Raw genomic sequence first — 13741 nt, 5'->3', positions numbered from 1 at the left:
GAGGATGTGGGAAAATTGGAACAACAATGCTCAGTTGGTGAAGTTGTGAAGTGATCCAACCATTCTGGAGAGCAATTTAGAATTATGCCCAAAAGGATCTAGCAATACCACTGCTAGGTTTGTGTCTCAACAGATTAAAAAGATAAAAAAGATGGGGAAGAAAAGCCTATTTGGAGAAAAATATTTACAGTGTCTCTCTTTTAGTGACTAAGAATTGGAAATTGAGAGGATACCCATCAATTAGGGAATGACTAAACATGTTGTGCTATCTGATTGTGACCGAATATTATTGTGCTATAAGAAATGACATGCAGAATGATTTCAGAAAAACCTGGAAAGACTTAGGTTATCTGGTGCAAAGTGAGCAGAACCAGAACATCATATGCAGTAAGAGCAATGCTATATGACGATCACTTGTGAATAATTTCAGTATTACCAACAATACAATGATCCAAGACAGTCCTGTAAAAGTTATGATGAAAAATGCCATCCACCTCTAGAGAAAGAATTGATAGAATCTGAATGTAAATCAAAGCACACTTTTAAAACTTTCTTTTTCTTCTTCTTCTTTTTTTTTTTTTGGTTTGTATTTTCTTTCACAACATGGCTAACTTGGAAATGCTTTGCATGACTGCACATGTACAATTCATATCAAATTCCTTGCCTTATCAAGGAAGGGCAAAAGATGGTAGAGACAGAAGGAGAGAAATTTGAAGTCAGAATTTTTTTTAAATGAATGCTAAAAATCGATTTTGCCTGTAATATATATATATATATATATATATATATATATATATATATATATATGGGCAGCTAGGTGGTATAGTGGATAGAGCACCAGTGCAGGAGTCAAGAGGACCTGAGTTCAAATCTCACCTCAGACACTTGACACTCACTAGCTGTGTGACCTTGGGCAAGTCACTTAACCCTAGTTGCCTCATCCTGGGTCATCTCCAGTCATCCTGATGAATATCTGGTCACTGGATTCAGATGACTCTGGAGGAGAAGTGAGGCTGATGACCTGCACAGCCCTCCCTCACTCAAAACAAAGTCAAGTGTAAGTCATGTCATCATTTCTCTGATGGCATGGTCTTCTTCAGCAGTGAAAGACACACTATATATGTATATATATACACACACATATATATATATATACACATATATACATACGTACATATATATGTACGTATGTATATATGTATGTGTATATATACACACATACACATATATATAACAACTGCTCATAAATCATGAGAAATGAAAGAAAAGTATGAAACATAAAATTCCAAAAAGAGCAAAGTTGTTTGCACACTGAGAATATTCTTTTCTAAAAAGTAAATGATGACTCTTAAACAAGATCACTAACATTTTCTTCATTTCTCTTAAAATAAGTCCCAGATAATGAGTTGATAGACAAGCTCAACTAACAAAAAAATCTTAACAAAATACTCATATTCATACTTAATGAAAAGACTATGTCATGACTTGAAATAATCTATTAAACCTCCCATCTTGCTTAAGAGTGATTAGGTAACAAACAGAGACTGTCTATGGATTAATCCAACATAGAAGTATCAACAGATGTTTCCAAAAGGAGAGAAAAAAATGAGGGAAGAAAAAAGTGAATTAATATTTCTTTCAATCAGGACTCTATTGGTAAAGGTCATTCAAACAGAGATAGGGAAGAAAAAAGAGAGTTTTTGTTTTATGTGTACTTGACAAATTCCTTGTTAAATAAATCATATAATCAAACTGAAAATTAAAGGATCTGGGTCTGAAGTGGGTATGAGTAGAGGATATTTGACTACATTTGATGGTGAAGATAAACTGTATATCCACATTGTTTCCATTTCCTTATCTGCAAATCACTTATTTACCATTACAGTCTGTCTTCTGACTCCACCAACCAAATGAGACTGCTCTCTGCTAGATGACCAACTATGTCTCGACCTTTATACATCTTTTTTTTTTTTTTGCTGCTGTTGACCTCCTTCAGAAACTCTTATCTTCTCTTGATATTGTGATAATATTCTCTGCTTTTGCTTTTCTTATCTGACTCCTTGTGCTTTGTCTTTTTTGCTAGACCTTCATAAAACTCCCATTCCACTATTGTAAATGTCCTCCAAGGCTTTTGCAGTGGGCCTAATTGTACTTGAGACACTGAAATGAGTCTTGGATGCATTGTGTTTGTAAAGTATTTAACTGAGGTGACTTATTAAGCTTCTGATGTTATGAGGATTTGCCTGATATTTAGGAGGTGAAAGAAAGAAGGAATATCCTTGTTTTCTATCTCCTACCCTCATGTTTCCAGTTGACTTGACTTTCAGTCTGATGTTGTTCACTATAATCTTCAACTTAATCCATGAAGAGACTTTTGAGAAATATTAAATACCTCTAAGAATCATTCTAGATAGTATCACAATACCATTTAATTTTCTGGAGATCCCAGCTATCAGGAATTTCCATTCTGAGAAGTACACATACACATGTGCTGTGTTTATATGCCAGAGAAGTCTCTCTTGAAGACCTTTTATTTAAAAAAAAAATTTCTTTTTTTCAGAATATTGGGAGGGAAACATTTTTACTGTTACAGAAGATTATTGGATTGAAAAGAAAAAAGTCTGAAGAAATAATTTTTAATTTGAGTATAATGAGGAATAATTTAGTGATAATAGTTGCTAGCATTTCTATAACACTTTCAGCTTTGCATGGTACCATGCTTAAGTTAGCTCACAATCCTGCTAGGTACATACTATTTTGTATCTCCATTTTACAGTAGGTTCAAATCAAGCCAACTAGCATTTGTTATTTATTCTTTATTTATTATTATTTATTATAGCTCCTACAATGTTGTAGGCACTGTGCTAAGTGTTAAAAGAGGAAACCGAGTATGAGAGAGGTTAAGCAATGGCTCAGAATCTTAAAGCATTAGTTTTATGTCTCATGTCTAAGACAGCTAAACTCAGATCTTTCTGGCTCCGAGTTCAAAGTTGTCTACTAGAATTTGAATAGCTAAAACAGAAGTTATTGTTGAGTAGTAGTAGAGCTGAAAAGGAGAAAAGGTATTAATTGAGTTTTCAAAACACGAAGGGGGCTAATGAATGCCACATCTGTAATAAAATGGTTTTGCATTAAAAGTGATGAGATAAAATTTACCTCTGGATTATTACATTAAGATGTTCCTGCCCCAGTTCTTAAGGGAGGCATGGAAATGATATTAGTGCCAGCAGGTTTTCTAAATGCATTAACAGACTCATTAAACAAATGAACTTGCAGAGGTGCCTTATTGGCCTTGTTTATTTTTGAGTCACAACAAATGCACTTAGTAAGCAAGTTTCTGGATTGTCAAAAGCCAAGAAGTTCTGCCTATTATCAATATGTGGCCAAATGAAGAAAGGAACAGAAAAATATGAGGAAGTGAGGTATAAATGGAAATCTCCAACCTTAAGAAGAATGGATAATGCTGATAGATTGAAAAATTGATAGTAGCATTTCAGGAGTAGTTGTATATGGCTCATGTCATTTCCATTATGTGAAAGTGAGAAGTGAAGAAGAAAATTGGCAGGATGCTCATTTATCACACTCTGCCTTTTGATTGTTACTGCCCTCTGACCTCTCACTATAATTGGCTGCTATTGTGTAATCCTGATACTAGATAGCACATCCTATTAGGAGAATTTGTGCGAGTGTGTGTGTGTGTGTGTGTGTGTGTGTGTGTGTGTATGATAATATCATACTGGAGGAAAGTCAACATTTTGCAGCCATTATAAAGATAATACAGGTATTTCTCAGCAATATTCATTTTTTTTTTCTTTTCTATCAAGGGTCAATTTTATCTTCCTTCTCATTATAAACAGTGGAGAATTTACTATTTTGTAGTCCACTATTTCACTCTGAAAGGAGCCAAGAGATATGTTATGTGCTACAAGATGCAAAAGTATAGATTAGGAAGAAATTAATAAAAGATGTGGTAGAAATAAAGTTCCTTTCTACATAAATATTTTGACGTTCACAATTTTATGCTTTTAGTAGATAGGAGAGAAAATTAAATGCAAACATCTGTAATGGGTCTGTCCACAATTTTCCAAATAGCACAATAACTTCTTATCTCTGTATTTCCATCATTTTTATATTCATTGTGCTTCTTAATCCAAGAAAAAAGCAAAACTTCTGCTACCTCCTGAATCTCCATTTAAAAGGATAGCACATAGGATTTAGAAATGCTATTTTATAATGAAGAAGATGGACTGCAATAATGATGTGGACAATATAGTAATGGGAGTGATGATAGTTATTGCTACTGTTCTAACTCTGCTTATGACAGGGAAGGGCATCAATTAGGAGAACTGGGAATCAATTCAAGAGAACTGGGTTTGATACTGGCTCTCTATCACTTGTTTGCTAAGGCCACATAATCCCTAGCTTATGGGTTCTGTTCTACCACAGACTCTTCAACTAATCCGTCATCCTACTTTGAGAATCTGTAAGTACCACTGGGTCAGTGATTCACTAGTTGTCCAGCAGGTCACTCCACTTTCCTTCTCCAGCTAGATTTATTTTCAGCTCCATGAAACAAGATCCCTTCATGCCTGATACACTCTGGTATTTATTCCCTCCCCCAGTTTCCAACTGTTTTTATTGGTTGCCTTCCCCCATTAGATTACAAGCTTCTTGGGGGTAGCTAGGTGGTGCCATAGTTAGAGCACCAGTACAGGAGTCAGGAGGACCTGAGTTCAAATTTCACCTCAAACACTTGACACTCACTAGCTGTGTGACCTTGGGCAAGTCACTTAACCCCAACTGCCTCATCCTGGGTCATCTCCAGTCATCCTGATGAATATCTGGTCACTGGATTCAGATGGCTCTGGAGGAAAAGTGAGGCTGGTGACCTGCACAGCCCTCCCTCACTCAAAACAAAGTCAAGTGTAAGTCATGTCATCATTTCTCTGATGACATGGTCTTCTTTGGCAACGAAGGATGAACATACATATATACACACACATACACACACACACACACACACACACACACACACACAAGCTCCTCGATCACAAGGAGTCTTTCATTTTCTAATTTATATCCCTTGCTGTCTAGCACAAAATCTGGCACATAGTAGGTGCTTAATAAATGTTTATTGAATTGAATAGGTCAACCTGTCAGCTAATTTTGTGAACATTTTTCCTCCTTCCAAGAATTGGGTGCTTCCCTTGTTCCCTGTGACTTGACCTCCATCTAGAACACCATCTCCAGAAAGTAGCTTCTTGGCATATCCTTTATCTGTATCAATTACTGATTTGTACTCCTTACTTGTCCTCACTATGTCCTTTCTTCCCCAATCATGATTGACTTGAGGATACACCTAAATTGTCTTTAAAATTTACCTTGGTATAACTCATTTTTATCCTCTATAAGGTGCCAACGCAGTCCAGTCAAGTGAAACCACTACCACCACCTTGACTTACCATGCACCCTTAGATTTTAATGTAGATTGCTTAGGATTCTGAGCCCAATAGTAGTGGGAATAGGGGTATTCCCAGACCACTAATCATGCTTCCAACCCTGTCCTCACAGTTATCATTGAGGGGAGCAACTCCTATGGAGAAGGTGTCTGCCATCTTTGCCTACCACCAGTTTTACCTAATAAACAACTTCTCCCAATAAGCAGGCAAACACAAGGGTCCTGGAAGTTGTAGCTGCCCCAGGCTCCCAACTTCCAACTCAGTGCTTTTACCTGTATTAAAGGCAACAATTTCTCTCAAGGAGGGGCCAAGCTTCCCCAATAACTCCCAATCAGCTGCTACTTGTGGAGTAGCCAAGACAGCTTAGTTAAAAAACAGCAAGAAACTCTGAGTTAAGCCACTGCTACTACCTCCATTTATTGACCAAAGATTGCAAACAGCCTAAGATTTCAATCTCTGATTCCTCATCAGCCACAGCTGCTTCAGACCCACAAAATAAAGTTCTCACCATCAAATTATTTGCATTGTCAAGTGGTTCAGTAATAGAAATGGTTAAAGTTTTAATAATGGAAATTCCTTTTTACCGTTCATTTTTAAATTTTCAGTTCCATATTCTCTCTCCTTCCTGCCTATCTTTTATGCATTGAAAAGGCAAACAATATGACTCCCATTATAAAGGGGCAATCATGCAAAACATAATGGAAATAACTTTAAAGAAGATATATGCTTTACTGCTACACCCTAAGGACTTGTGTCTTCTCAAACCCTTTGACAATGTGCATTCCTCCAGAGCAAAGGCTCTTTGTGTTTTTTTATTTAGCATTTAGCGTCATAATGGATAGAGTGCAGAACTTGAAGACAGGGGTCTTAATCTTACTTAAACTGTTTCTAGTCAAGTGCATATACTCAATCTCATTTGGCTTCAGTTTCATCTTCTGTGAAAAGGAGATAATAATATACAGGACTGTTGTAAGGATCAATTGAACTAATACATGTAAAGCAGTTGGCAAAACTTAAAAATTCTATATAAACGCTAGCTAGCTATTATTTGTATCCCCATGGCAATGCTCCATGCATAGTAAGCACGTTAATACTTTTTCTTTGTTCACTGTAAAATGAGGTAGCTATGCTAGGTAATCTTTTTATGTAACATTTTTTGAGTTTCTATCATTTGTTAATTATACTGTCAACAGTAATGCAATTTTGTAGCTTCCCTTTTGAATATCATCTCTGTCTCTTAGTTATTTAAATGTAACCACTTCGTTGCTCATCTAGCCCTTGCTCACAGATCAGTATCCAGATTTAAGTTGCAGGGTCAATTTTTCTCTACATACAATCTCTAACAGGTTTTATTTTCTGGTTCACTCCTCTTAACCAGACCAACAATGCCATTTAATTTTTACATGCAGGCAAAACATCTTCAGTTGTAGGAGAAAAGTTAGGCTAATGGATTCTACCCTAATGTCTATATATTTGAAGCTATAAAGCTCCGTCCAAGAGATATTAAATGCTCATGGTCACTCATGTTTCCAAACCTCATTAAAGTGCAGTACAGGCTCTGAGCTCAATTTCCCAACCCTACTTGAACTGTCAGGTTGTGCCCCTAGAGTGTCAATCAGACAAAAAGCATTTATTAAGTTCCATAGTGTAAGATATTGTGGTAAGTACTGGGGATACAAAGAAAGATCAAAGATAGCCTCTGCTCACAGGGAGCTTATAGTCTACCACTTCTCTCTTCATGGATCTAGGGGTAAATATTGAGGGACTGACATGTATTTTTAATGCTATCATTCACAAGTCCTCATTCATGTGCTTCATCCATTAATGTTGGTTGACATCAATTAGCCAACCAGAAATTATTTAACTTTTAAATATTTAATATTTACTAATGTGGTATAATAGGAACACTTAGTGCAAACATTCATCCTCCCCCAAAAAATCTGTTATAAATTGCCTGAAAGTACAGAGAGAGTCCAAGAGAAATGGGTTCAAATTTACTAATTAAATATTAAAATATTTAACATTTACTAATGTGGTATAATAGAAACACAGTAGAAACATTCATCCTCTCCAAAAATGTCTGTTATAAATTCTCCTAAAAATATAGAGAGTCCACAGGAAGTGGGTTCAAGCTTAAAGTACATTAGCCAAGAGAACAACTCCCAACTTCCTTGGTGTCCTTTGGCTAGAAGTCCTTTCTTTCTCCTTTGTGGGACTTTCATGAAGTTCCCATAAGGAACAAGAAAACTTTTGACTAAGAGAATGTGCTAAGCAATCTAAAATGTTATCCCAATTGATCCTAACCGTTACCTTGTTAGGTAGGTGCTATTATTATCCGCATTGTACAGATGAAGAAATTGAGAAAAAGAGATTAAATGACTTGCCCACAATCACAACAGTTAGTAAGTCTGAGGTTGGATCTGAACTCTGGTCTTTCTGACACCAGACCCAGTACTCTATCCACTAAGGTACTTAGCAACCTAAATTTGTGGTTGTTGATTGATTAATTTATGAAAAATAAGATAAAAATTTTACCTTTTTAATTTTCATATCTAATTTGCCTTGCTGGCAAAATGTGGATATGGGCTCAATTGGATGAAAATCTTTCCGTCTGCCAATACAGCCCTTACACTGAAGCAAAGTTGTCTAGAAATAATATGATCCTTACTAGACAGACTACTTCAGTATAATATGATACCAATGAAGAATTAGTAAGTTTCAACTAAAATCAGATTACTTTATGCTGGGATTCAGAGAAGACAGCCACTTTCCTTTGTGTCATCTGGATTAATCCAAATGTCACTCAAGTTGGGCTCTGACTCTCTCTTGGGGTTTATATTGGCCAGTCAAAATTTTTCAAAGACATCTTGAGCTCTTTTTTCACAGCTTTCTTATAACTCCTCAAAAATAATTTATTGTGTAGTATTCCATTTTCTTTACACTGTACTAGTCATTAAGAATAGAATGGGGGGGAGGGGGGAACCAGATAGCTCAATGGAGAGATGGATAGATCACTGGGCTGAGAGTCAAGAAATCTGAGTTCAAATCTGTCCTTAGGCACTTACTAGCTATGTGACTCCAGGGAAGTCACTTGTCCTCTCTTTGCCTTGATCCATTGGAAAAGAAAATGGCAAGCTACACCAGTAACTTTGCCAAGAAAATCTCATAGACAGTATGGTTACGACAAATCAGACATGAATGATATGACTAAACAAGAGCTGTGATAAGATCCAATGGTTTTTTTTCTCCTGTTTTCATGTCAATGGTCTTAATAATGTTTCTATAGTCTTAGATGATGGGCTTCTTCCTTCCAACATCAAGTAATTGAATAGCCCTCTTGAAGAGTACTTCATAGTTAAAAGTACAATTTTTACTTTGCAACTTACCCATTATTCACTGGGAGGGAAACCAAAAGTTTGAGTTGTTTTATCTGTTATAAACTGTGTTAAAGAGGAAACATAAAACTAAAAAAAAAATAAATAAATAATTCTGACCTTGACTGAGTTCTCATCAGGGTTCCATGATAGTTGACTATTGTCTTTTCTATTTCCACAATATTCTCACATATACTGTACCCCCATCATCATTGAGCCACCATTCTAGTTTAAGGCTTATTACCTAAAACTTGCATTATTGATGTATTCTTCTATTTGGTCTTCCTGTCTCAGGTCTCTTCAACCTATCTTCCACTCATCTGTTGGAGTGATTTTCTATCAACAAACATCTAACCATGTTACCCCCTCCTACATAATATACTACCTCTAATGGCTTTTCATTACTTTCAAGACCAAATATAAATTACCCTGTTAACATTTAAAGTGATTCACCACAGGACACCACACTTCCTTTTTAGCCTTAATATATATTGCTTTCCTACGTACAACCCACAATTAAGCCATTTTGACCCAGTTGCTGGTCATTACATTCTATATTCCAACCTTTGGGCTTTTTGTGCTGTTACTCATGCCTGACACGTTTGCATCCTGAACTCTGCCCATTGAAATATGTGCTTTCCTTCAAAACTCAGTGCCAAGAGCTGCTTTTGCAGGAGGCCTTCCTTTCCCCTCCCTCTAGTTTCTAGTGACTCATCCTGTGTGTTTGTTTCTTCTTAGTGTGTGTTTTGTTCTTACCTATATTTCCGGTTTTACACTTTTATATGTACACATTCTCTCACCCATTAGAATTTAAAAATTCTTTAATGGGAGAGCATGGTTCATTTTTATCTTTCATTTTCCAGTACAGCACCTTACACATATTGGATGCTTAACAATGTCTCACTGACTGAATAATGGGTAAGGACATCTTTATGGAATCATAATATTTGGGTCCTAACTCTAGTTTTCTTATATGTAGCTATTTTGACCCTGAACCAATTATATGACTCCTCTGGTATCAGCTTCCACTAGACAGGGGTTGGAATATTTGATCTCTAAAGTTGTTTTCAATACTAACATTCTTGGCATCTATGAAAAGTATTACAAGCTCCATGAAAGCAAAGACATTGTATGCAAATTTTCATCTCTTCCCCAGTAAGAAGTGGAGTGCTATGTACACATAGTTCCTTAATAAATGTGCATTCAGTTGAGTGGAATATGATACAAAGTATTTTTGATCACAAGGAGGCAGTATGTCAAACTTTAATATTAAATGTTAATATGTTTGCACAAAATTGAAGTTTTTCTCATCTGAAGAGGAGAAAGAAAGGAAGAGAGAGAGAGAGAAAGAGAGACAGACACAGACACAGAGAGAGAGACAGAGACAGTGATAGAGAGACAGAGAGAGAGAGAGAAACACACACACACACACACAGAGGGAGAGAGAGAGAGAGAGAGAGAGAGAGAGAGAGAGAGAGAGAGAGAGAGAGAGAGAAACACCCCCAAATGACTGAATTGAAACTGGGTGGAGAGAGGGAAGACAATATAACAGTATTACAAATTCCCCTCTATCTACTAGATATTCTTCCTCTTTTTCATCTATGTGGAAAAGAAAGTTATCATTTAGAAGAAGAAATGCTGTAGTCATATTGAGGATTAATTTCTATCTCAAGTTTAACAATTTCTTCAATGTCTCCAGCAAAGCATAATTAGATATTATTTTTATCCAAACTGCAATACACTTGATAGCCCTTCTGTGAAACTACTCCAGGCAGTTACTTCCGTCTTCAGTTTTGTGCTGCACTGATGAAGAAAAATGGGATTTCTCAAATGGCTTGCACAATACCAGCCAATTTTTATGAGCGTTACCATGCATTATTTTTTCAAAGTAAACACTGGCTTCATTCTCTTTATCAGTTCAAGTTTGTTCTCTCTTGGTAGCAGTTGAATAAAAAAAAATTCTCCACATATTTTCTTCTTCACTGCTTCATTCATTCTTTAATTATATTTCTGAGCCAATAAAATCATACTTTAGTCAAATATTTAAATCATTTTTGTTGTTGAAGTCTAATATGTAATATTTTTTCATGTACAGTGTCATATCAAGAAGACTCACTGAATCACAGAAGGCACCTTAAATATTATTTTTCTTGCATGTTTTTAATTAAGTTGCTTCCATTCTTTTCCACATTGTAATTTCTTATTACTTTCATGAAGCAGTTTGGACAACCTTACTCTGAGGTGCAATAAATCTGAAATTCCAGGGATATTAACCAATAGCTATGTAGTGTAATAATTGCTCTTAGCTTTATAATTTTTGATAATTTTCTGTGTTCAGTAACTCCTATGTAGGTTTTTAATTATTGTTCTACAAATATATTTAGATTGATTGTTCTTTTGCTTTGTGTTTCCCCAATTTTAAATGACTTGAATACTAAATAATTGAATGTAAGAATTGGAAGATTCCTCAAAACTCGTGTAGCCTATATCTTAAAACATCAATTTTAACTACAATGTCTTCAAGTGTTCATCCATTTTGTGCTTGAAAATCTCTAATTTTTAAATTCCCATGATATAGTTGACTCTTTGCATACATTTGAATTTACTTAGATTTTCAACTTGGTAAACCAAATGTCAGAATTCCCTACACTTTATTTTACTGCCACATATATCATTGGTCAATAAGGCTGGTAACAATTTCACTGTGATGCTTGTTTATATGTAATGGTCATCTTAGAATATTTCATACGAGATCTTGGCCTATACTATATTTGTTGTCCTCAGGATTCAGGGACACACACACATATACATATACACACACATATGTATACACACACACACACACACACACACACACACACACACATATATATATATGTATATATATTCCCTGGTCAGGCAGAAAAGGTATAAAAGGATGCATTGTTTCAGGAAATGCACAAATTGAGGAGAAAAGTCTCTAAGTGGTATGCTGGTTTCTAAATATTGGTACATTTATTTTGAGATTATTATTCTTTTTGTTAGAGAATGTTAGAAAATATGGCATCGAACAATAATAGTCTAATACACACATATACTTTCTCATTTACAGTTTAAACCTAAGGTTATCAACCCTTTGTCCTAGTCACAGCAGTCATTGACCATGTTACATCATATGATGTAGATTTTCTTCTATTTAGGAAGGCACAATTTGATAGGCAAGACTTGCTGAAAACAAAAGAACATTCAGTTTGTGGCAATACAAAAAATTTGATAAGGACCTACACCAAACAGGTGATTTGAGTTTGGGATCATCTGGACTGTGTTAATATTAGATTTCCTTTTATATTCATCACTCAGTCATTGAATAAGCACTTATTAAGTGCTTATTATGTGCTGGGCACTTTCTTAAGTACTGAGGATACAAAGAAAGTTTAAAAAAAACATAGTCCCTGCCCTCAAAGAGCTCATTGGCTCTACTGCTGTGATCTCAGCTTTGTTCCTTGTTCTATGGGAAATGAAAATTTGTAACAATTGTTTTAACCACTTGAAAAATCATGACAAAATTAATTCACTTAGAAATAACATTTTCATGCATATAATTTTGATATTTTAATTGATATTTTAATTTAATAAATTTAATTTACCTAATAAATGGTTGTTTACTATATGTGCATATATAGTATATTCACATAATATCTACACACATATATGTATATACATATATATACACATATATATGGAAAGAGAGAAAGAGGCAACATAATGATATGACAGAGAGTAGGGCCTCTCTTTCTAAAAGATCTGGATGCAAAAGACCAACCTCTTATATGTAAAAGGACCCTGAGTCCTGTAAATCACTAAATCTTTCAGTGTCCCAGTCAGCTCTCTGACGTTATTTACGTAACATGTGCCAAATTGAATTGCTTGTCAGTCATACGCATTAATTAAACAGTTACTATTCACTAAACACTGTGTTAAGCTCTAAGGATACCAAAAAAAAAAAAAAGTTAAAAAAACATGATTCTTGTTTTCAAGAAGACAATAATGTGAATAATGAGGGAGACAAGATATGAATAAGAGTGTATACAGTTTAGATAGAAAGAAATAAGAGAAGGGGAAATACCAGCAGAATTGAGGGGTGTTAGGAGGCCTGGGAAAGACTTAGTGAAGAAAGTATAACTTGGAGGCCAGTGATGCCAGTAAGTTCTTCACCTGGATGGAAAAGCATTTCAGGAAAATAAAATGAAGAATCTAGAAATGGAGTGCTGGGGTCAAGTAGGATAGTGTAGCATGGTCATTTTTATGCCGGGCATGTCAAAACACCAACACCACTTTTACTAACATCTCCCCTTTGATCCTAATTGTGACATTTCAGGAACCTGAACCTTTGGAATAGCAGCATAGTCTAGGACAATAGATCTACTTTTAGCCTGACCTTTATTATAAAAAACAACCCCTGTGGAGATGCAACCCAGAAACCATGCCTGAAAAGAAAGTTCTTGTCACTAATGTCCTTGACACTATCAGTTCTTTCACCATCAAAAATTATTATCCAGCTAATTAATTACCTGTAGAAGTGAAATCAAAGAAGAGGTTTTATGATCTGCTCTGTTGCTGCATTGTGCATACTATGGGGCTGTTCCATTTGACTTGCAGCTGAAACTTTCCCCATGTGTTGTCTTCACCTAATGGAATGTGAACTTCTTGAGAGCAGGTACTGTCTTGTTTTTCTGTTAATATTCATTGCACTTTTCACAGTTCTCTTTTCACAAGGCAGGTACTTCATTAAAGTTTCATTCATCATAAAGAATGTGAAGGGGAATAAGGTGAATTGAAGACTGGAAAGTTTGGAAGGATACAGCTTATGAAGGGGAATAAATGTCTAGCACAATTTAAAATGTTGATCCTGAAGGTAATAGAGAACCA

This window comes from Notamacropus eugenii, chromosome 4 (assembly GCF_028372415.1).
Source record: "Notamacropus eugenii isolate mMacEug1 chromosome 4, mMacEug1.pri_v2, whole genome shotgun sequence".
Taxonomy (NCBI): Eukaryota; Metazoa; Chordata; class Mammalia; order Diprotodontia; family Macropodidae; genus Notamacropus; species Notamacropus eugenii.
The sequence above is the reverse complement of the archived record's forward strand: the minus strand, read 5'-3'. Positions refer to the sequence as shown.